At 45.4% G+C, this 25,133-nt stretch overlaps 1 protein-coding gene across 1 annotated transcript in view; it reads right to left on the reverse strand.

Annotated features, from left to right (window-relative positions):
* Window positions 1-25,133, reverse strand: part of HS6ST3 (heparan sulfate 6-O-sulfotransferase 3) — a 267,883-nt gene that overhangs the window by 123,408 nt on the left and 119,342 nt on the right. The window lies entirely within an intron of this gene.

Consider the following 25,133-nt stretch of genomic DNA (forward strand, 5'->3'; position numbering starts at 1 on the left):
CTCGCAAATTGATCTTCGACCCCATTCCGACCCAGAAGCTGTCGAGGGATCCAGAAGAGCTGACGAGGATTTATCTTGGTATGGTGGCCGGGCCGCAGCGGGGGCGGAGGGCCTCCGCGCAACCCTCCTCCTCCCCTTTTCACTCCCTCAATTGCGGCCTATTACGCCTTCCCCGCTTACGGGGCTTCGGCGGCCTGGCGACAGCTGGGTTTGCAGGCTGATTGGGGAACAGGCCGGCATGGCAGCCGGCCTGTGGGAGGGAGTCGGGGGGGGAATCGGGGGGGGAATATGGCGGGCTGGCGGCAAGGCCTGCCCGTGTGCACATTGGGCCCCCACCATTTTTGGCCACCAAGGAACTCCATCAGTGCAAGGAGGGTGGTTCTTCTCTGTGCTGGAGGCTGGGAGCTTGAAGCCTCAATGGGGCAGTGGCTTTTAATCTTGAGGAGTGGTTCTCATTCCCCACTCCTCGGGTGGGGAACATAAAATTGAAGCCTTAATGGGGCAGTTGCATTTTAGTCACGAGGAGTGGTTCTCATTCCCCACCCCTCAGCATGGCGAACCTAAAATTGGGGAGGCGGGTTTTTTAACAAACACTCCCCCACATGGGAGGTGTTGGGTGACCCCGGGTCGGTCGCAGTTCTCTCAGAACTCTCTCAGGCCCAGTGACTGCTTAACATGTTTGCTTTGGGGAGTGGGGGGGTTTTCGGTTGAAAGACCCCACCGACCTCACAGTCTAAGGGCGAGGGCTTGCTGGCCCAGGGCGGCTGCTCCTGTCATTTTTCTTGGTTATTTAATATCATTATTGCCTTGTTTTTGGGGATCTCCACTTCCATTCCTTGTCCAGCTGGCTGAGTTAACTATTAGGCACTTCGGGTCATTGTCCTCAGTGGAGTGGGGGGCTTTCACGCTCTATCAGTGCTGTAGCTCATTGCATTGGTCACTCCCATTCTTGCTACGTTATGGCACCAGCTAAGGGAGAAAAACGTAAAACCCCAAGTGGGGGTCAGGGCCGCACAAAACAGGCCCCCAAAGTGAGGATTACAGCCTCCAGTGGGGCGGTAACGGGCAGAGCAGCTTCTGGCTCCTCTCAAAGAACTCAAATAGAGCCAGGCTTTGTAACTGGCAGGCCCCGGCTTCTACGTGAGGAGGGCACCTGCTTGGCGTAACCTTGATTCACCAACAGGGGCCAGGGCTGGGCAGCCCACCTCATCATCTCATGTTGCCCGACCCAAAAGCTCTCAAGGGGCCATCGCTAGAACTTCAGGGGCCCAGAGGAGGGTGGCAACAACCCCGGTAAATAGACGTCCAGTGCAGGAAATTGCACCAGCCCCCCCTACAGGGAGTCAACCAGGGCTTTCCGATCTGAGTGCCCAAATTTTCAACAACCTGGCGAATACATTCGCAAGATTGGCCAAAAGCTCTTTGTCCAGTGGGGCGGCGGCTTCATTCGCTTCAACATCAGCGGGCCCATCTCAGCCAGCAGGGGACCGGGGGGGGAGGCCTTTCCACAGGAGGAAGAGGAAGAGGTCTTGAGCTCCTCATCAGCAGAGGAAGGTGAAGGGTCCCGGCCGGACATACATATCGCAGGAAGCGAAAAAAGAGGATCTCCGACGCCCACATTTAGGCCAAGTGGATTCTCCACTTGTTTCCTCCAGTGAGTACTCGCTCTGGATGAAATTCCCCACGGGAAGTCAGAACATATTTGGGAGCGATGCGACAGCCATCCCATCTCTTCCCCAGGCCTGGGCGACCGCGAGGATCGTCGCCAACATATGGGCTACCTCCGAAGCATTACCATCCGCTCAGTCCTCTTTCAGTGGGGCAAAGCCCACCAAGCACCCCCCAGGCAAGCACCTCACGCGTAAGCTAAAAGATAGGGCCCTTAACGGGTACTATGTTGATATTTTTAAATTCATCCGCCCGGGCTCCTCTTCAGGGGTCACGGGGTCCTCTGCCACCGCACCCAAGGGAAAACGGGTGGAGAGGAGTTTTGACAACTGGATGCTAGGTTTTGGAGAATATATGGCTTTGATTTCAGCAGCTTACCCACTAAGGGCCTGGCACCTGGCGTCCCATCAGTGTAATGTGCTGCGGGCTCGCCTGATAGGGGGGGGACTCTGCGGCTCTGAGCCTTCTGACGCAGGAGTTCCGCGAAGTTGCATCCGATTGCAGTATTGATGTACTTTCGATGGGACAAATTAAACATCGAAAGGAAGCGTGGACAATGTTTACGTCCAGCCACCATTTTACTTCGCTTCCCTCAAGGTCACACTTTTAGGAAGCGGCCTAATCACCGGGGAGAGAGGTCCTCCTGGAAGTCTACCGGTTTGGTTGCTGGGAGTTCTAACTTGGGCAGGTGTTAGCAGGGCAAAATGCAGAATTTGGCGAACTTCTGCGCGGTTTGCCTGGGCCCCCCACACTAAGAGGACCTGCACAAGAGGCAAAAAATCACTGCCCTTTGAGGAGCCCGGCCCTCAGGTAACCAGACTCCCAGAGGAGGGGGGTCGGGGCTAAAAACACACCAGCCACCACCTCCTAAATTGGAGATTACCGGGGTACAAGGGAACCCTGGCGCGTGTCTCCGATCAAAACTCCTACAAGCCGTTACAGGCGGTTGGCTATCTGGCTACCCTAACCTCGTCCTGCAGCAAAGTTCCCCAGGGAGGGTTTTCTCGGGGTTTTCGCATCCCAATGCACTACAGCTCCTGGGTGGCGGCTGAAGGCTCGCGGTAATCTTAAGTCAGCTCGGAAGGACATGCGCCCCTTGGTAGTGGAAGGCCAGTAAATTATCGGAAGGAGGTGGCAGCCGGCCGCGTGGCTGGCCCATTTCTTTCACCCCCGCTCCCCCAACCTGAGGGTTTCCCCCCCTGGGTGTGGTGCCTAAAAAGGCCCAGGGAGAGTTTCGCCTCATTCACCATTTGTCCCATCCCAGGGGGTCCTCAGTAAATGACTACAGAGAGCGGGACCTTTGCTCCGTCCACTACTCATCATTCGATCATGCCATCATTTTGATCAGGGCTTGCGGGCCAGGGGCTCTTCTGGCAAAATGCGACAAAAAGTCCGCATTCTGGCTACTTCCCATCCATCCAGCTGATTTTTGCCTGCTGGTGTTATTAAGGGCTTCAAGGGCAGTGGTTTGTTGAAGAAGAAGAAGAAACCCATGCCCATGGGCTCTGCCTCCATCGCTTGTGCTGCGGCTTTTCGAAGCCTCTTCAGTTCCTTTTTTGGAATGGAGCGGCGAAGGGGCGGTCAGGCCAGTCCATACATCACACATTATTTGGACGATTTCCTTTTGCGTGAAGGCCGGGCACTTCCCTGCAATGCCATAGCGGCCTTTACAGCTTCCAGGGCATTGGCGGCCTTCGAGCTGGAGATCCCACTGGCTGCGGAGAAAACCGAGGGCCCCTCACACACTCTTAATTTCCTGGGGATCACGTTGGACACAGTTAAGGGCACATCCAGCCTCCCACCGGATAAGTTAGCAGCCATTAGGGATTTACTACTTCACTTGCAAGGGAAATCTAAGTGCACTCTGAGAGACATCCAGAAGTTGTTAGGCCACTTAAATTTTTAGCGTGTTAATGAATTGGTGGCACCTGGATCCGGTATTCTGTTGCGGCCTGGCATATGCCACTAGAGGTGTTACCACCCCCCACCACCATATACGGCTGACCAGGGGCATCAAGGAGGAACTTGGCGGGTCTGGCTTAAGAGTTCACAAACCCAGCGAACGTGGATTTCACTGTGGCAGGAGCGAGTTAACCCGGAGGTCCACGTTGCAGGTACATTCCGATGCTTCGGGCACATTAGGGTTCGGAGTCTACTTCAGAGGACAATGAAGTAGCCCAACGGTGACACTGTGGACTGGGTGGAGAGGGGCAGCAGCAAGGACTTACGGCTTTCCTGGAATTTTTTCCAATAGTTGTGGCTTTTTTATACCTGTGCCAAAGCCAGCAGTTCTGCTAACTTTGCAAAGTGCGTCTTCTGAATGTGACAAATCCAAGCGGTGGTCAAAGTGATGATCAACCGACTTAATCATCATTTCTGAGCGGAGGGTTATGCGTCTGGTCAGGAAGTTCATGTGAAATTGTTGTCTCTTTGATCAACAACATTTCCTTTGTGGCATGGCAATAATTCCAGGTGTGGAGAATGACGCCAGCAGAAGGCGCTCTCTCTCCAGGTTCTCCGAAGATGGAGAGATTTCGACCCTGACCACTGGCCCCTGGAGCATTCGGGATCCGGCACCCTTTCCACAGGAGCTCTGGGGACCTTTGGGAGGATGTAATCATCAACGGAATCCTGGAACTCACTGCTGGCTCTCCAGCAGCAGCGACAGGAAACTTATGAGGAGTGCCATGTACAAAGCTTTCTTCAAGTAAGTTCCAGCAGGAGATGTCTCAAAGAGTGAGGGGAGCCCCCATCAGTTTCTGAGACTTCCCTCCCTGAAGCATACCTTGGCAGCATCTAAGCACACACATGGGCGGTCTCCCCAAGACCACATGCGCATAATACGCCGGCGCTCGCGGTATCCTTTTTACCTCGCAAAACCTCGGGGATCCTCAGAACCCCCACCCAGGATCCCGCTTCTCTGGAGTCAGAGGCAGGCCATCAAGGGGTGGGCCCGGATAGCGCCAAAAGTTAGAGACGGGCGCCTCCCAATTTCTCTGAATTTGCTTGCTCAGATAGCAGCTACACTACCCCAGGTGTGCACCTCCCCTTTTGAGACCTGCCTCTTTAAAGCAGCTTTTAGTTTAGCATTTTTTGGGGCTTTCCGGAGTGGTGAGATTGTGTCAGCTTCTAGGGAAGGTGCTAGTGACAGACCCCTTTCGCTCAGGGATGTCCGGATCTACGGGAACGCTATATATGTTCAGCTGCGGCAGTGCAAGACTGACCAGCAGGCCAGGGGCACCTGCATCTCCATGCAGGCCTCCACAGCCCCTGACCCCTTTTGCCCGATGAAGGACATGGCGGCTTACTTGGCGGTCTAAGCCCCCAAAAGGCCTCTCTTTATTTGTGCATGCAGCCGGGACTTGCTCTCTTCACTTCTACCAATTGGCGTGCGGTGTTGAGGGCTTTTGCCTGTCAGCCCTGCTTCTCTCCCCGGCATCCCACCGAGGCTCCATTCCTTTCGGATTAGGGCGGCATCCTATACTCTTAGCTTGAGGGCTGGGAAGGCCCCAGTCAACAGAGATCAATGGGCGTAGAGTCGTTGGTGTTCTTAGAGCTATAAAACATAAGCATCAGGCCATTTTCTACATCAATAAAGGTTCACCATCCGGTGGCCCCATTATAACCTCCTTCTTTTATCAGCTTCTTTAGGGTCACAGAGAGTCATTTGGGTGAAGTTAGCCAGCAGCGCATGTGATATTCACAGGCTGGCAGAACCATGCAGCCTCCCATCCCGGAAGTGGTCGAGGGACCTTGGCCTACACCAACAGTCCAGACTACATTGGATCGGAAAAGAGGCATGTGTTGGCACGACCTTCTTCCTACCCTGCGGAACAAGCTTAACAACTGCAGTCCCCCCAGGCGTTGGTGTTGCAGCTCGGCGAGAACGACATCCCTGCAGTGAAGAGCGTCCAACTGTTACAAACAATGTTAGCGGACTTTGGACTCCATTCACCACCTGCTGCCGAGGAGCGCATGATCTTCTGGGTCTCACTTGTTGGGGAGACGCGGCCTCTGGAGAACGTTTCCTTGGACCCACTTCTCGGGTGAATGGAGCCAGAGCAAGGGATCTGTCGAACTGTGCTCAAGCGCTTTGTTCGGGGTTTTGGGGGCAGGAGGGTTTCACATCGGTTTATTTCTCCACAAGGTAGAAGCTCTGTATGGTGGGATGGGGGTTCATCTATATAAGCCTCAGGGCACGGACACAGGCTGCATAGCCCGAGAACATGTGGTTTACGCATAGCCTTACAAGGTGAACAGTGCTGTGTGATTTAAGGGAACCGGGAAGGTTTTACCTCTGGCCCGCCCTGTATGGCTGTGCATGGGGGTGATCTGTCAAGGAGAGGAGCTGGGAGAGCCCCTGCCTATTATTATACCTCCTTAAGAGGTAGGGGTAGAAATGGGCCTGTTGTTGGAATGGCCTCGCCGGGGCTATTGTTTTGTGCCCCCTAGCTTAGGATGGTGAGGCCCAGTCATGGGCATTCTCACGGGTCTGGTTTTCGCCTCCTACCCAATCTTCTTGCTTGATTACACTCCTCCAGCAGACGGTATTGGAGGAACTAGGTCATCCTCTGGGGACAGCACTCAGGCTGCCTATAGATGCTTGATCACCTCCCATGCTGGGCGCCACTTGTTTCTCCTGTGTTTTCGCTAATAAATTTTGCCATGGCCATTTTTCTACTCCACACTACATGCCATTGTTCATGCATTTCATTCTTGGTGTGTATCAGGTCGCTGGAGCAGGAAGGGTTACACTCCTCTACTGGCGCCGCCGGGGCTTAAATCGCGTCAGCTGCTATGGAGTGGGCAGGGGCCCTTCGCAAGGCTCCAGGCCCGCTTCTGGCGCATGCGGTCATCCGCGACAAGAGAGGGCCAGGGCGGCTCGGCTCCGGCTGGCGAAAACATGGGCAGGGGCCTTGGGCCGATTAAGTGGCGCGGAACTCGGCTGGCACGCCATCAGGGGAAGGGCCTTTTACCTTCCTGGCTCGCGGTCTTCGCCCCACCTCGCCAGAGCGGCCGAGATTCTCCCACCCACCTCATCCCTGTTTTGGAAATGTTTAACTGTTTTCTAATTCTATTTCTGCAGCTACTCTGTGGCGAGTTATGCATGGGGGGTGATCTGCTGGCAAGAGTGAGCTGCTGGGAGAGCTCTCCCCGGCTTATTATACCTCGCTTAAGAGGGGTAGGGGTAGAATTTCTAAGCCCACGGGTTGGAATGTAATGCCCTCGCGAGCTGGGGCTAAAGGAGCTTGTGCCCCTAGCGAGGGATGGAGAGGGGGCTCCAGTCATGGGCATTTCGCCGGTCTGGAGCGTCTCACTCCAATCTTCTGCTTGATTACATTCCTCCAGCAGACGGGCTGGAGGAACTAGTCATCCTCTGGGGGACAGCACTCGGGCTGCGCAGATGCTTGATCACCTCCCATGCTGCGCCAATTTTGCTTTCCTGTGTTTTCGGTTAATAAATTCCTGGCTATGGCCATTTTTCTTACCCACACTACATACTATTGGCTGGCGTATTATTCTGTGTATCAGGTCGCTGAGCAGGAAGGGCCACACCTCTACCCGCAATACAAAGGACACTATATAAATTGTTCTGGAAACTACTCAAAGTTTCCCATTCCTGTTCCTTTTGTTTTTCCATAATCAGTTCCAATGACAGTGGACAATTTGTGCCGAAAAGGCTGCTTAGTCATCCAGTCTACTTATGTGAGCAGCATAACATAAAAGCTGTAATTTTGCATGAGTTCACAGCTCCAGTGTTACATGCTCAGGCAAATGAGAACTCCCACTTGTTCTGAGGTTTGAAGGTAAGCAAACAGCTGGAGTCTCCTGTGCTGTTCTTTTATCTTCTCCAAACCTCAGCCTCAGTGAGATAAAATCCTAGTACAGGCAGAGGGGCATGAGAAAGAGGAAAAGTCTTCTCTCAGTTGAGTTGCAGCCTGGAAAAGGTAACAAATATGTAGAGCCTCTTGTAACATTTTTTCAGCTTCTCCCTATTACACGATACATACAAGTACAAATAAGAGAAATGTTCCAATTCTCTACATGCAAACTATTTTGATTAGGGTACATTTCCATTTGCCTTGATATTATCCAAAGCAGATCAGTTTAATGTGTTTTATTTGGGAATGCCTTTAAAGGACATTGTGGTGGAACAGGCCTTTTTTGACCTGAGGGTTCTATTCCACCCAGCCCTATCCCAGGAGTTTCCAGCTTCTCCTGGAAGGGCTTGTCTTTCTCTGTCTGAGATAGCTGCTGCCACCACCTGACCTTCATAGGAATTTCCCACTGGGAAGGGTCAGGGCACCCCAGCTGCCTTTCCACTCTGAACTCTTGCTTTGGTCTCCTTCACTTTCATACTCTTGGGCGATTTGATGATTTACAGCCTGGTGCACCCCTGCAGGAATAGCTGCTTTCCAACTGTCAGCCTTCTCCCTATCCTGGCACCCCTTCACAAAACAGTGTATGTAAGTTGGTGGAGATCTATGTTGTACATAGGGCCATGAATTTGTTCCAGCCACCATCAGAGTTTTCAATGCCAAGGTGGCCCAGCAACTGCTTTATGGAGTATCACCACTATGGATAGGAGCCTGGAACAGCTCGGTTGAGCAGCTGCAATCTTGCCTCTTATATAAGATACTAAGTGGCCCCCATTGTGTGCCATACGCTGCTTTGGGTTTGGAAACTGGTGAACACCTTCTTGATGTTAGTGTCCTTCAAGTTCTGGGTACATTTATGCTTCAACCTGGAGGTCACAAGTTTAATGTATGAAGCTTTGCCTGTTCTCCAAAGATCCAAGTGGTGGGCTTGCACAGGGGCCAAAATACTTACTCTAGGTTGGGTCACTTGAGGCTTTGGCAATGTTACCAGTCAGTGAAATCCTTCAGAGTTTGAAAAGGAGGTTGATTGACCAAGAGTACAAGAATCTAAACAGAGAAGCCAGTAAGTTCTGTTCTCTGTACCTTCCTCTATACATACCAATCAGTTCTTTATGTTGATGTTTAAAGCCCTAAATGGTTTGGGTCCCACCTATCTGAAGGACTGCTTATGCCCATGTGAACCTGCCCAAGCACTGAGGTCGAATGGGGAGGCTCTCCTGGAGGTCCCTTCCCCCACTGAGGTGTGTTTGGGAGCTAATTCCTAGACAGTGGAACAATCTTCCCATGGCCAGTCCCAGACTGTGGAACAACCTACCCCTGGAAATTTGTCAGGCGGCAACTCTTTATGGGTTTTGGTGTCTGATGAATACTTTCTTATTCAACCAGGTCCTTGGCCTTTGACCCTCTAGATGCCCTCTTTGGTGGCAATTGATTAGGTTGGGGGGAGGGTATGTGGGTACATAATGCTATGGCTTTAAGATTGTTTTATATGATGATGTTTTACTGTTGTTTTTAATTTTGTAAGCCACCCAGGAAATTCTGTATACAGTATAAATCCTAATAAATAAGTACATAAGTAAAATAAATCATAGGTAGGCTCTTAAGCTTAAAATATTACATACTTCAAAGATTTCCAATTATCTGGAAGATTGTTCACGCTCCCTGGGATAGCATATAGCCAAGACAGCTGCCTCCCCCAGACCTCTGGCAAGAGCTCTCTTTCTCCTTGCTCCCAAGAATTTTGTCAATTCCCAATCCACACCCTCTGCTACCTCCAGGAATCCTTTCCTGAGATCTATCCTTTTAAGACCTTCAAATCTATGACACCTGCTTCGAGAAGGGGGGGGGGGAGTTAGCCCATCCCATTGACTCTTGCTATCCCTATTTACATTTCTAAAAAGGTGGTATGAAGCAGGTAAGCAATTGAAATAACTTCCACCTTCCTTCTGCCCAGAGGGAAAAAAATCTTAAATGCTCTCTTCAAACCTCAAAGAGCAAAAGCCATTTCTTCACAGATGTCCTATCCAAAATGGGATGGCATGGGTTTTAACAGGAACTACAGTGACCTCAATTACTCCAATGCTAATTTGTTTCTGGGCCTATTTGAATGCACAGATATTAAATTAGAAACCCATCATCAAAGCACCTGAAGGACTGCCCTATAACCATGGTGCCTCTTATGAGAGAGATTAAGTCTGCAAGCCCAGAGCAGTACTTTTCAGCATGATCACAAGTCTGCCTTGTCACATAACTTTTAGCTTCCCAGTAGTTGTCAATATGTTTTGTTTAGGAGGACATTTTACAGTTTATCTCTTTAATGTTCTAGTTTTTTCCAGTTCCAGCATATTTAGTTATGGCTCACTTTATATTTTATTTATTGTTCTTTTAGTTATTGTTTTATACTGATGGCTGTTTTGACCATTCCTCATACTAAGTTTCCTTATCCTAACTAAGGTCTTTGGTCTATCAAGAACAATATTGTCTACTCTGACTAGCAGTGGCTCTCTAGGGTCTCAGGAGGAAGTATTTCACATTACCTTCTATCCGAATCTTTTAACTGGAGATTGAACTTGGACCTTATCTTAACTCAGGCCTTTTGCTCTATCACAGCAGTTCTCAACCTGTGGGTCGCGACCCCTTTGGGGGTCGAACGACCCTTTCACGGTGTCACCTAAGACTCTCTGCATCAGTGTTCTCCATCTGTAAAATGGATATATGTGAGGGCTGGGGTCACCACAACATGAGGAACTGTATTAAAGGGTCGCAGCATTAGGAAGGTTGAGAACCACTGGTCTATCAAGAACAATACTGTCCACTCTGACTGGCAGTGGCTCTCCAGGGTTCTCAAGGGGAAGTATTTCACATTACCTTCTATCTGATCCTTTTAACTGGAGATTGAGCTTGGACCTTGTGCATGCAAAGTATGTGTTTTAACAACGAGCCATGGTGCCACCCATAATTGGTTTTTATGATGAGCTTTAGCTATTGTTCCATTTTGTTCATGTTTTTATTTCTTTTGATTTTTTGTTGTTTTTATTTGTGCCTTGTAAGCTGGTTTGGCTGCCACTGAAGTAACAGAAAAGCATGGTATCATTTTTCCAAATTTGAAGGAATTGCAGACTTATCTGTTTAAGGCACTGTGTGTTCTCCCACCTTGCTGACTTCTCAAATTGGCTTCTGGCTGAGTGACCATGGAAGTCTTTCACATAGATTTCACACACACACACACACAGTTTGGGTGCCAGTTGTGGATGTTTCTCTTTTTTGACACCAAATGGCAGTGACCATGAGGAAGCATACTGTGGTTTACTTCTTATTTCTCCATGCTTTCTCAAACCACCTTTGATCAGGTTTTGGCAATGCACAAAGAAACCACTGAAAAATAACAGAGGACCGAATGTATCCGCCAGGATGGAAATCTGTGTACAACCGGTGGTTGGGAGAGTCTGATCCCTCTTAAAAATCGCATGATATCAGTGTCAGGATATTGTTGTCCCGAGGATCATACTGTAGACAATGCCACTATCTGACAGTGTGAGATAGAGCTACGAAGCCGTTTTTCAAATACTTGTTGAAGAAATTCCAGGATGTCACTAATCGATGGGCATTCTGGGTCGATCTTATGACTTTTACTCCATCACATAAAGGTCCTCCATGAGGAACTGTAAATGTTAATTGTTGACGCTTTCCTGGATGCTAGCATAGTTGTCGTGACCTTCTCTGAATAGCCTTTGTGACTCAACTGGAGCCTTTCAAGCACCATGCGTTCAGGTTGAGCCAGCTGGGATTCAGATGATGAACTGGAGAGGTCGGAAGCTCTGGAGAGGTCGGAAGCTCTGGAGAGGTCGGAAGCTGTAGAGGTGGTGATACAGACATCTCCTGGATGGTGGAGTACCAAGGGCGTCTCAGCCAACGCAGAGCCACCAATATGACCATGGCTCCTTCCAGCCAAATTCTCACAGAATCTACAAAACAGGCATAGCCCTCCCAGGCCTGGTCTTGTGACAGATACTCACGTGAAATATCAAGGTTTCAGCAAGGTTTCAGCAAGAACACTCCACTGTTTAACTGCCGAACACAGATCCATCCCGGTTCTGGTGCACGCTCTCCCCCTTATCACGTGGTTTTTGGAAAACCTGCATGGAAGTGCACCTTTTTTAAAAACATGCGCCGAGGCCGGATCGGTGGGGAGGTTCAGGGGACAGAATCTAGATTTATTTTCCCACCATAGGGAGTGACATGGAGCCTTCCAGCCAATCAGAGCACAGAGGGCTGTGTGCAAAGCCCTTTTTTTGTTTTGCGCTGGTGGCAGCTACATTGAAACATGGCTACATGGAACCGTGTTCTGACTTGTGTGCCAACTGTAAATTGTGAACAGAAATTAGACTCACGTGCCAATGAGGCTACATGGGTAAAGAGTAGAAAATGTCGAAGCCGTACATAAACGCAGCTACATGTGAAAAACAGCTGCAACACATTAGCCAATCAGAAGAGAGCTGCTCCCCACATAGGCGGGGAAATTACATCTACACATCCATGTAGTGACGTAGTGACATAGCTGCGCAAAAAAAGTTTTTTAAAAATGTCCCGCCCCAACACAACATAACAGCCAATCAGGACGAGGAAGAACAGAGCCGCTGAGCAGATTGCACGTTCGTGGGGAGTGCTACATTGCTTGAATCCATGATAGACATCAAGGTCTTCACTAAACACACGCTGCAGTGTGGAGAGAGAAACTGCAATGAAAAAGTACTGTTTCTTTTGAAACCTGGTTGTATCCGGCTTTAATTTATCAGTGGGGAAATGGTCTTGGTTTCCTCAGGAGAACGCAGAGTACTTTCATACAATGCTGCCTTAAGGTGGGAGGCCCTACCTCGCTTTCCCTGAGGAGTAAATGACAAGCAAGCCTTGCAAGTCAAAGGAATGTGGGTTTACCTGAGGTGCAGAAGATACTCCTTTTTAGGGTCTGTCTTAGCCATCTTTGTGCTACAAAAGCACACATAAACACTTTATTTCAGCCACTTTGAACAGGCCTGAAGTAGCTGATGAAAAAGCTACAGATGAAGTAGCTAATGAAAAAGCTACAGAAGACACTATCCTCCATGGCAGCAAAAGAAAAACTGAAGGGATGGCACTTTTCCCATTCCCTTTACATACTACATTTGGGTGGGAAAGTTCCTGCTAAAAGATACTACATTTGGGTGGGAAAGTTCCTGCTTTTTAAAGCTGCAGAACAGAAACTAAGCTGTCTTTTCTCTCTGTGGTAGGCCTATGCATGCTCAGGCTCAATGGAGGACGAAGATGAACTACATGAAGATGAACTACATTTCTTTAGCAAGCAAGAAGCGCATCAAAGTGTCAAATGTTCTTTCATTCTATTATTTACAATTCCTTTTCTAGAAACATGATCTTACAATGTGTGATCTGTCATAATTGCTCATGCTATCCAAAAAAGAGAGTAGCTATAAGGATTCATGTGCCATTTCTGCAGCAGATGAGGTATTAAAGTAAAACATATTCCAACTCTTTGATTTCAACTGATTTTGTGGGTAATACAATAAACAGAATAAGATAGCTGAAACCAATAAAATCTGATTTATAGCATTAAATGCAATCTTTATAGCACTTATTTATGGTACATTACATCCAAAATCCAATTTCACAGGCTGCCGTTCGAAACTTTCTGCTCAATCATAAATACACTACATACTGCATACCTCGATAGCATAAAGTAAGATTGCATAAATATCCACATTCCCAGAAGGGAATGCCATGATGGTAAATGTGTTTGACAGTAATTTCCCTAACCAGCTTCTAACTAAGACTTTCCAATCTACACGCAATAACCACTGAAAATATATTTACTACCTTCACAATAAAATACATTTATTCATGTACACACACATGTTAGGTAGTGGTGTAAACCTAATGAGTTTCTGTAACACCCCCTCCTAATACTTTCATTTTGTAGCTGAAAAGCACAGCTGAGACTTACCTTTGCCACTGTTGCTGCTTGACAACGGGACAGGGAGAGGAATGGGCTTGGCGCCAGCATCCAAATTTGCATGGGCGGGACCGTTCATCTGCCAGCTCAAGTGACATGACTGGAGGAGGCGGGATTGCAGCCTTATATGGGTAGGCCAGGTTGTTCACACATCTCTTCTCACCTGGACCCTGACAGTGTCTCCTGCCCACCCTCTTTCATTGCTCTGGGCTTTGGGCACTTGCATTTTTGTTATGTTGGGTTTGTTGTTCTTTGCTTTTCAACTGTCACAGCTTGGTGGGTTGCACATGAGGATTTATCCTGTCAGGGGAGGAGGAGCCTGCGTGCTGGCCCTCCCCATTTGTGGGGCCTCCATAAGAGACCTTGGGGGTGGAGAGAGCCTGTGGATCGCATGCCCAGGCAGGGGTTGCTGGTGGCTTGCACTCCCTGGCAGGAAGGAAAGTTCAGAGGCCAGCAGCACCCTCTATATTCCTGCTCCAGGTATCCCCCCAGCATTCAGGCTTGGGGGAAGGTTATCACTGGGGGACAGCAGGAGGGCTGCCCATTGTTCACTGGGGGACAGCAGACGTGCTGCCCAGTGTTCAGATACGTCCCCTATGCTGCACCTCTGCTTCCTTAGCCAGCATACCAATAAACAGGCTGTGGCCAAATTTTATTCCACAAATTGGTTGTCTGCATCTTATTGTTTCGTACCCTGGACCTCCCTCTCCACTCCTCAGGAAGCAATGAATTGTTATTCACAGACGAAGGGGCAGTATGGCTGTTGGCCTTTTGGCCGTGGAGCAGCAAGTGCTATGGCTGTACCCTCCCCAGTGCAACTACACCTCCCAGAATTGAACTGATAATAAATCAGCCCCAAACCTCATGGTAAGATGGAAAACTGAAAAATCAACTCAAAAAATCCAGGACAAACTACAAAAATTCAGAAGATCAGAAGATTTCCACTCCTCCTAGAATTTCTACCAGAATTTCATTCCACTAAATTTAATTAAGACAATTCCTAAAACTAATTCTGGGATTGGATCATGCATAGTCTAATCCATTAATTTGTTTCCATGTTACAGATGCACACACATTCGTTTATACAGAAAAAATATAGCCTTGATGTGAGCATAAACCTGATTCCAATAAAATCTTAATGTTTACATTGTAAAGGATCACATGTACACTTCAGTAAATTCCACACACACAAAATCTTGATATAACTGCATGTATTGCCTTTTCACATTGTCATTTCTATGTATACAGTCAGAATAATAATGAGGAACAAATGCTTAGAAGTGAAAACTATGTGGAGCAGCACATAAATGATATCCTCTATGATCTTTTAAATAATAATTTAAAAATTGAAAATTTCAGATTTGTAGGTTCTATTTTTGAAAAACAACAACAGGTAATTGAGAATGCCAAAAACTGTCAGAGGAAAATCTGGATGAGAACTTTGGAAGCATTCCTGAAATTATTTTAGTAGCTTTGCAGTAAGAATTCACCTAAAAAATAATGAAAATGTATTCAATTGAAAGTGTAAAAAAGTATTGCCAGAATAATTCTAATAATATCTGCGGGAAGTTCTGTTCTTTCTGTTTTTGCTTTAACTCCACAGCATATGTTCTTCTTCAAAATGACAAAACTTCCAGCATAATAAATAAATAGTATGTCAACATATGTGTTCAAAATTATGTATTTATAATTGTATGATTGCTCCTGTTGTTCACCGCCCGGAGCCCTCCGGGGATCGGGCGGTATATAAATTGAAAAAATAAATAAATAAATAAATAAAAAAATTTAAAGTTAAAAATAAAGTGGGATATTTGCAAACCTGACAGTCATTCAGATATATTTGTTTAAGCTATAATTTGTCTGTTCCACTAGAACACTTTAGTTCTGTTCTATTGCTCTGCTACCACAGAAACCTGTAACCTGAATCATTAAACAAGTAAAACATGCAAGTATATAGCAACTTAGAACTTTATCTTCAATTCAAGGAAAAAGGAAATAACTATTTTCTTAATCTTGCTCTTCAAAATGAATTCCTCATAGGGTCTTTATTCATTTGCTTCAAAGGCACAGGTCACATTCACTTTTACTTTCTCCAGTCATTGTAATGAAAAAGGCAAAGAATAGCACCTGAGTTCTAGAAGAGCATTGTCAAGAATGTAAGAAGATCCCTCCTTGATCAGACCAAGAGTTCATTAAGTCCACGACGCTGTTTCACATATGGCTTTCTTCAAAAATAAAAAACTTGGAAAATTTTTTGTTGTGTTTTATATATATTTAAATTCAAAGAAGTATTCTGGCTTTTATGTGAAAGGCCTGTTTTGATGCAATAGGCAACACAGCTTATTTTTAAAATGTATTATCATTTAGCACAAAATATCATTATGCCTCAACATCAAAAATGCAAGATTTTTAAAACAAGTATCAAAACAGCATATCATACACAAAACTGAAAAATAAAGAGCAAAAGAGAAGCTAACTCTCTCAGGTTCATTCCGCACATGCAGAATAATGCACTTTCAAACTACTTTCAGTGCTCTTTGAAGCTGTGCGGAATAGCAAAATCCACTTGCAAACAGTTGTGAAAGTGGTTTGAAAACGCATTACTCTGATTGTGCGGAAGGGGCCTCAGTGTCTATATGCCAGATCAAGTGAGAATATCCTCTGAAACTGGGCTAAATCTTAAGCAAACAATGCGAGAAACTGTAGAACAGGAGTGGGTACTCCCCAGCACGGGTCCTCTACACAACAGCACACAAGCACACCAAACCACTTTGCTTGGCATGCAGAGATGATTCTCTATTCAAGAAACTGAAATGAGAACCATGGGGGCTGATGGAGTGGAGGGTGACAGGCAAAGTTTATACTTCTCATCACTTCCCAGATCAGTGCAAACACCACACGAGTACAAGGTGACCTATGAAGTGGAGACACCTGTAGGGATCACTGTGCTTTCAATGTGCTCCCAGCAAAAGGGGACCTATTCTTCCCCTTTTTGTTTTCCAAATACCAGCATTTTCATAGGCAGGTGTTCCTTTTCCAGAATTCACATCAAAAAAGTTCCCTACCCATGCTATACACACATGCTTTACCTGGTACAGAAATAAAATAAGGCATTTTTGGAGTTCAAGTGAATTTACAAGCAACATTAACTACCTTAAACCTGAGTTACTGACTGATGAGTACATGGAGGGACCAGGGGGCTGGAATCCACCACCCGCAGATGTCTCTGGCTCCCTCAGTGACCTTGCACATCTGTCCTCCAAGGACAGCCTGGGCAGCTTGGGGACCACCATTCCAGTCTCATTGCCATCGCTGTGGGGTGTTGATGGCTCCACAATTCCCCCATTTCATGTAATGGGAGGAACAACTGATAAAAATTTGAAATGTTTTGCTCCATCTACAGAAAATGTATCTATTTTTTTCCTTGATCCAGCAATATATTATAAATGCAGAAGCTTGAATGCGCACAAGGAATTTTCCTTGAAGCAAAGGATTTCTAATTAAGTTCAACAATGGCGACAGTTATACACCTGCAAAGGGATGGAAATATAAAGTTCCCATTGATGACTGTGGAGAATTCAAATAGGACTCGGGTTAAAAAGGCAGTATGTTGCATAGCTTTTACCAAGTTCTACATATTTGCTCTGTACTAAACCTTCAATAAAATGCATGTATATACACATTCATGTATTATTTATTTAGTGTATAAAGAAACACAAAAAATCAACTTTTAACTTGTATACATGTATGCTTATATATTTCTTCAAATAGCATCATCCATCAATAAGTAAAAGATGAATTCTGTCAGCATTAGAAAACCTCTGAGCAGATGGAACAGTACACTACTGGTCATTAAACACTAAACCAGGTGAATTCAGCAAATATGAATAGAGCAGATGGTCATTTATACTTTTCTTAGTTTCTGCACTAGTTCCCTCCATCTTAAATCTGTTTCTGTATTTAATTAGAAATGTTCTGCTTTCACCATATGCACATTTTGCAAGCATTCATATGACCTCATAACTACTACACATTATATAATTAATACTTATTTCTCCATTTAAAAAGTGAGCGTTTCTGCAAAACTTATTTATAGCATCTACTTTTCCAGGGAAATATGCAACACAAATTAAGCAATGAAGAGCTAACCTTTTTAAAAATGATTCTTGGCTCATTTCAATTTTTTTTAAAGAAAAGATTTCCTGAGAAATACTATTACCCAAATGACCAGATTTTATATTCTGTATTCTGCAGCTTGTAATACAGAAACAAAGGAATGCACTACAGACTGTCAATTTTGTGCAGGATGAGCTGTAGGATACTTATCACCATAAATTAGCTGAAACAAAATATTTAATGTTAAATGTCAACCCTGATGTTTAAATTTTGTTTCATAACGATAATGGCCATAACCCAAGAGTATGGCACATCTAACCTACAGACATCAGTGGGTTTACTTCGTTATGCATTGCTGTCTGTTGGTTTGGAGATTCACATCCATGCCTGATTATAAATATATGTGCAATTATTTTTCTAGCGATTTGCAAATGTTCCACCTGATTAAGTAAAAATATCATTATTTTTAGGCATCACTGCATTCTTCTTTGAGGCTGTAGTTTCTGCGATGCTGCAATGGTGCCTAAACTGTCTATAAAGATGGAGTTTATTCATAGCAGTGAAAGAAGACATTACAGATAAAAAAAAACTAAACCCCCTATTTTCTATGTTCCACCATCAATCTTTGCCTAAAAGAAAAGCAAAGACTGCAATTGAATAGAATAATGTGGAGAAGAAGATTTAAATCTACTTTACACCGAGTCTGACTATTCGTTGATATATTTGTTTGTTTAATGAATTTATAGTCTGACTTTTCCTGATTCTAGCCAGGCTCAGGCACATTACAGATTCATACAATAAGTTTAAAAATCAATAATAATTAAAACTTAATCATTAAAATTCTAACTTTAAGTCCAGATGCTGCCAAGTATTCTCTAACTGGCATTAGCTCTCTGCAGGTCTTTCATATTGTTGTGATAACCCATCATCAGCAAGTTTCAAGGCCAAAGCCCAGATGTAGCCAGTGTGGGATCAACTCACAAAGGACCATTGGTTTGCCTACTTCAATATTTTTCAAAACACAGGCTTTCAAATTTTTGAATTTAGTTTGCACTTAAAGAATTAAGAACACTACCAGAACTGTGAAAGACCTGGATTGGCTGGTGCTCCCACCCAGGGGTGTAGCTAGGGTAAATGGAGCCCGGGGCAAAATCTGAGTGGTATAGCTTCCATATGGGCAGCGTCCCTCCCCCACCATGACCAAACAACATTTCTTGCATTCTCCTTTTAAATCCACCTTAAGGGAATACTATGGACTCCCTAGTTTAAACAACATTGAAAGCGATGCTGTTTCAGGGTAGATTCCCCACCCCAAACAGCATCACTTTCAATGTTGGTTATTGTGGGTTTTCTGGGCTGCGTGGCCGTGGTCTGGTATATCTTGTTCCTAATGTTTCACCTGCATCTGTGGCTGGTATTTTCAAAGGTGTATCACAGAGAGAAGTCACAATTATAACACTGTGTCCAGACTTCTTCTCTTTATAACAGACTTCTCTCTGTGGATACACTCTCTGAAGATGCCAGCCACAGATGCAGGCAAAACGCTAGGAACAAGATCTACCAGCATTACTTTTACGGCCAATAACAGCCTGTAAAACTCACAACTCACCAGTTGAATCTGGTTTCTGGAAAGCCTTCAACAATACTTTCAATGTTTTTTTTTTTTAATTTAGGGGAGCTCCAGATTCCTCCCTTTAAATCCACTCCAAAGGAGGTGGATTTAAAGAGAAGAACCTGGGGAAAATTTGAGGGTGCTCTCGTCAGGAGCAATGTTTAAGCTAACAGTACCAAACTTTTAGGATATCTTCAGGAGACTCTCCTGATGAAACCACCCAGGTTTAGTGAAGTTTGGATCAGGAAGCTCCAAAGTTATGGACCCTCAAAAAAGGGTAGCCCCATCTACCATTAGCTCCCCATTGGAAACAATGGGGATGGGGAGCACTTCCCTTTGGGGTCCTATAACTTTGGACCCCTGAGATCCAACCTTCACCAAACCTGGGTGGTAGTCAGCAGGAGAACTCTCCTTATCGATACCACCTATAGGTTTAGTGAAGTTTGATTCGGGGGGTCCAAAGTTATGGACCCTCAAAAATGGTTGTAGGCCCCATTTACTATTAGGCTCCCCATTGGAAACAATGGAGTAATGGGGTCATTGTCTCATTTTTGGGGGTCCATAACTTTGGACCCCCTGAACCAAACTGCACCAAACTTGGCTGGTATCATCAGGAGAGTCACCTGACGATAGCCTGAAATTTTGGTGCTGCTAGCCTAAAAACTGCGCCCCCTGCAGGCCAAAAATGGAAAACAACCTGAAAAATAGAAAAAGCCACAAACGAACCTGCAATTTTTGCGCCCACCACAAGGGGGCGCCCGGGGCACTTGTCCCCGGATGTCCCCATGGTAGCTACGCCTCTGCTCCCACCCCCCTGCAATCATTCAACCTCCATCTTTTTGATATTTAATAGTTTCTGAAAAAAAATCCCTTTTTTAGTATGCAACATGGCAGGGTACGTACATAAGGTAAAGGACAGCTTATTTAAGAGATATTTAAGGAAGAATACATTTTTTCCCCATTTGTATATTTCTGACACTAACAAATGAAAGACATTTTCATAGATTTCTAAGTTTGAACTTTGCAGTAAGAGTATACAGGCTTCTGCTAGCTATTTTTCATCCCCTGAAGAACCACCTAGCAAAGAAGCCATGGTCTGAAAAAGGAAATCTTCCATTTGCCTCTCGTACAGAGAGACAGCAAAAGACAGGTTTGCATTTACTTGTATTTGACGTTTATTGAGGCTTTCTGTGCAGACTACGGAAACCCAGGCCAAGCCACGGTGAAGTTCTCAAGCTCAAAACTAGAGGGTGCTCCAGGGGCCACTGATTGCATGCACATTCTCTCGTAACAGCACTAGACCAATGCCCTCGCCGTCAGTTCCACCTGAGCAGCCACAAGAACCACATCAGCAGAACTCATAGCAGGGCATGACGGACGGAATGTTTACCTGTATACAAGACCTCAATGAACATCAGTTACTATTAGATGCATCCCTGTCTTCATCTTCGGTCTTTTGTGCACTCCAACATTGGGATTCTAACAAGCTAAACAATACCAGGAGATGGGTAGAGTTATAGAACATTGAATGCAGGACTGCTTTTCCCACTACTGTGTCTTTACTTTCCTGCAGATTCAACACGTAGTGCCTTACAAATCTGTGGTGTTATGTGGTTTCCAGGCTGTATGGCTGTGTTCTAGTAGCATTTTCTTCTGACATTTTGCCTGCATCTGTGGCTGGCATCTTCAGAGATCCTCTGAAGATTATTATTGTGGTTTACTATCCATCTAGACAGTATTTGTGAAGATGCTCTTCTCCCTTTAAATTGTCCTTTATGAGTGACAAATGAAGTCTTATCCTTCCTAAATTGCCTAGCTCTATGCAAATAAAACAATATGGCATATCTGACATCCAGACTATGCAAATACCTCTATGCCTGTGATTGTGGACATGGCAAAAAAAAAACCCCAGGTAAGTTTAACTCCTGTGACATGTGAAACTTCGACACTACTTTTGGTAGAAAATCTAAAGGTCTCAAAACCACTTTATCATCAAATATTTTCAAAAATGGAGACGTAATGCTGTCAATTCCCCCACCTTGCAGAGGTTAAGGCCACTAAAAACACACCTTCATCTATACCAAATCTAAAGAAGTGGTTACCAATTATTCAAATGGTTTTTTCACTAGCGACAGTGACCACTGTGGGATCACTACTGGCACAAGAGGCTATGCACTGCATGAACACTTTAAGAGTATCTGTGTGAGATCATGGAATAAACTGTCTCTCTTAGAAAACCCCCATGATAAGCTGATATTGCTGTTAATAAAACTTCACTAAAGAGAAAGATAATTCCTTATTTCTCAGTTCCAGTAAATACTCCAAAACCTGTAACAGAGTAAAGGCTTTGATTTGAGTAGAGTCCTTGGCCTGCCAACCACTTACAGAAATGGTCCCATTTACTAGCGTAAGATTTATTGATAGGCAGTTTTCTAGAGACCAATCTTGTCCCCTGGACAAATTCTCCAAGCTGTCAAATGTAAATGGTGCAATCCTGCTGTTGTAGTGCCTCCTCTGGTTCTGAACACAACGTTCTCTAGCACTTCTTTCACCACCTGCAGTAGGCAAGGAAACCAAATTTACCTTGGTCAAAATGGTGCTATCAGTATTAAGTTTGTCCCCTCTTGATCTGCCTTTGCCAATACCCTTCCCACCAGTCACCACCAGAGGGAGAAAGCATAATAAAGACAGTTTCTCCATGGTATCTGAAATGTATCACCTAATGATCTGGGATGCACCCCTGCCACTGAGCAGAACTGTGGTGTTTTGTATTGCACCCAATCGCAACAGATCCACCTGTGAATATCCCAATCCTTGGAAAATCTTCTGCAAAATGCACTCCCATTTGTGGTTTTTCCCATTACTCTGCTCAGCTGGTCTTCTCAAGTGTTTTCCCTTCCTGCTATGAGTATTATCTGCAACTGTACCTTGTGTTGGATGGCCCACTCCCAAATCCTGGTTGCTTCAAATGCTAGCCTTCTGGACTCTGTTCTCCCTTCTTTCTTTACATGGAACATGGCTTCCATATTGTCGGTCTGCACTAGGACCTCTCTGCCTGTGAGGATATCTATGAAAGAGTTAAGGCCATACCTTAACACTGTCAGTTCTAAAGCATTTATATGTATATCATTCTCTACCTCAGATCAAATCCCTAGCACCGCATAACCTCCACCAGGGTTCCCAGTCTGTAAGGGATGGATCTGATAAAACCACCACATCATGTAATTTTATGCCAATCTTCATTCCCCCCAAACAGATGTGTATCATCCAATCACCTCATTAAGAAGAGTTTGGATTTATGCTTCCCCTTTCTCTCCTGTAGGAGACTCAAAGGGGCATACAATCTCCTTTCCCTTCCCCCCCCCACAACAAATATCCTGTGACATGGGGGGGGGGGCTGAGAGAGCTCTGTAAAGCTGTGACTCGCCCAAGGTCATCCAGCTGGTGTGTGTTGGAGTGCACAGGCTAATCTAGTTCCGCAGGTAAGCCTCCACAGTTCAAGTGGTAGAGCAGGGAATCAAACACAGTTCTCCAGATTAGAGTGCACCTGCTCTTAACCACTATATCACTGCTGCTCCCATACCGAAATTCTAAATTTCTTATATTGGGAATGCTGAGGAGACCTAAAAATTCCAACAAACAAAAGCTGTAGTGGCCTCATTAACAGTCTGGCTAAAAAGGCACATTGTCGTGGTCGATGCCATTAACCCAAACAGGCACCGGATCGGTTTCACTTCCTGATATGTTTGCTTGATAATCCAATGCACCATTCACTTTACTCTTTGCCCCTTCTCTTGAGGTAGGAAGCTTTCCCTGATGTTGAATTCAAACAGGCTCCTATAAACTGCACATTTTGTTCCAGATTTAATTTTGATTTAATTCATAAACAGATCCAATTCATCACACAAATTTACTACCCTTCCAATATCCACCTACATCTGCTCTTCAGAGGATGCCACAGTCAAACAAGCATCTAAACAATGGTAGATTGTACATCCTTGTAGTCTCAAATGAGCCACTACTGGCGCTATACACTTTGTGAAAACTTTTGACAAACCAAAAAGATAACATTGTCCATTGATACACTGAACCTTCTACTTGAAACATAACCACTTTCTGTGCTCTTGATAAATCAATGCATGAAAATATGCATCCTTCATGTCAAGCACAGCAAACCACATCAAACTTTTTAATAGTACACCAGCAGATACCCTGCCAAAACTGCTAGAGGTCATGGCAAACTGAGCCGTGAAGTTTCCCATGCATGTTGTCCTGGAGAATTTCGATGTTCGTGTAGACACGGACTCATCTATTCAAGCAGCGGCCCTGATGTCCCCCGTGGCAGCACTGGGACTCTCCCTAGTTAACACAGAACCCACATACCAAGCAGGTCACACATTGGATCTGATCTGTGGCATGGGTGTAAATGTGAACTTATTTTCCTCTCAGGAGGTGTCTGGGTCTGGCCACTTTGCCCTGAAGGTCCAGGTGGATACTGCTATCCCATCCTGCTTAGTGATGGGCTTATTTATGTCTGCCTGCAGAGACTTATGTATCCACTTGGTTTCAGGATTGTTCTGCAGGACCCCAGACCCTCTGATGGTTCCCTTGATGAACTGGTGGAGGACTAGAATGTTTAGCTCCCTGCAGTCATTGAGGTTATCACTCTGCAACTCTTGGGCAAACCCAGTCTCCTGGTGTACTGGGGAGCTCCAGGAGATGAAATGGGAACTGAGATGTCTGGAGACCTTTTGGAGGCATATTTATGATGAGGCTACATCTTATAGGACATTTATGAGATGGCTGTGAAGGCTACAAAAAAGTAATTCTACACAGCCTCTGCTAGCTCCATGCAGCATCTGTTAGCTCTCACCTGACCCAATTGTTTAAGGTAATTTGGTCTTTAACATCCCTTCCTATGGGATCAAAAATAATAGTGATTTGGCCATCAGCTGTGAGACTTTTGTGAGTTTATTGCAGATAAAGTCTTAATGCTCTGTCATGACCTCCTGGCAATCTTTGATACAGTACGCTCCTTGATACAAGGACGCTCCTTGGCCATCTTCAGGTCCATTTCAGCCTGCCCTTCAAGGCTGATATCGACAGGATGCTTGTAGCTGTGAAGTCCACTACTTGTCCCCTTGACTCGTGCCCATCATGGCTGGTGAAGGCCAGTGGCGATGAGGTGAAAGCCCCGTTGGAAATAATCTCTCCCTTCAGCAGGGTGTTTTCCTGGGGAGGTTGAGGGTGTAACTTCTCTTAAAGAAACCATCCTTGGATCCTTTATATCTGACCAACTACCACCCAGTTTTGAAATTATCATTCCTGGGCAAGGTAGTTGAGAGAACGATGATTAGCGCAAACTGCAGGGTTTCTTGGGAGGACACATCGGCCTTGGACCCATTCCAGTCCAGCTTCTGCCCTGGTCATGGGATGGAGATTGTTCTGGTAGCCATCATAGACCAGCATCAGCTCCAGATGGATCAAGGTAGGTCAGCCCTGACAGTGCATTGAAGAAATCTGTTACCTGTGAACCTTCTGACCAAAGATACTGCTGCATGGAATGGGATCCTAAGTAGGAAGCATGTGCTATACTTCTGGGTCACAACTTATTTCCAACAATGATGGCAATATAATTATAGCGCTTTTAGAATAGTTTATATTCAATACTACTTTAGCTACTTACTACTTTCACTGTGTCTGGTAACAAAAAAATCAAGTTCCTGCCCCAAGTAGCTTATAAATTAAAATTCAACAGAAGAAATAGGCAAGAATAATACAAAGCATATGCATTCATCAAAATTACTTGTACTTAAGATTTAGTTTTGGTAGAGAATGAGGCTTCACAGAAGAA

The sequence above is a fragment of the Sphaerodactylus townsendi genome, linkage group LG04 (assembly GCF_021028975.2).
Source record: "Sphaerodactylus townsendi isolate TG3544 linkage group LG04, MPM_Stown_v2.3, whole genome shotgun sequence".
Classification (NCBI taxonomy): domain Eukaryota; kingdom Metazoa; phylum Chordata; class Lepidosauria; order Squamata; family Sphaerodactylidae; genus Sphaerodactylus; species Sphaerodactylus townsendi.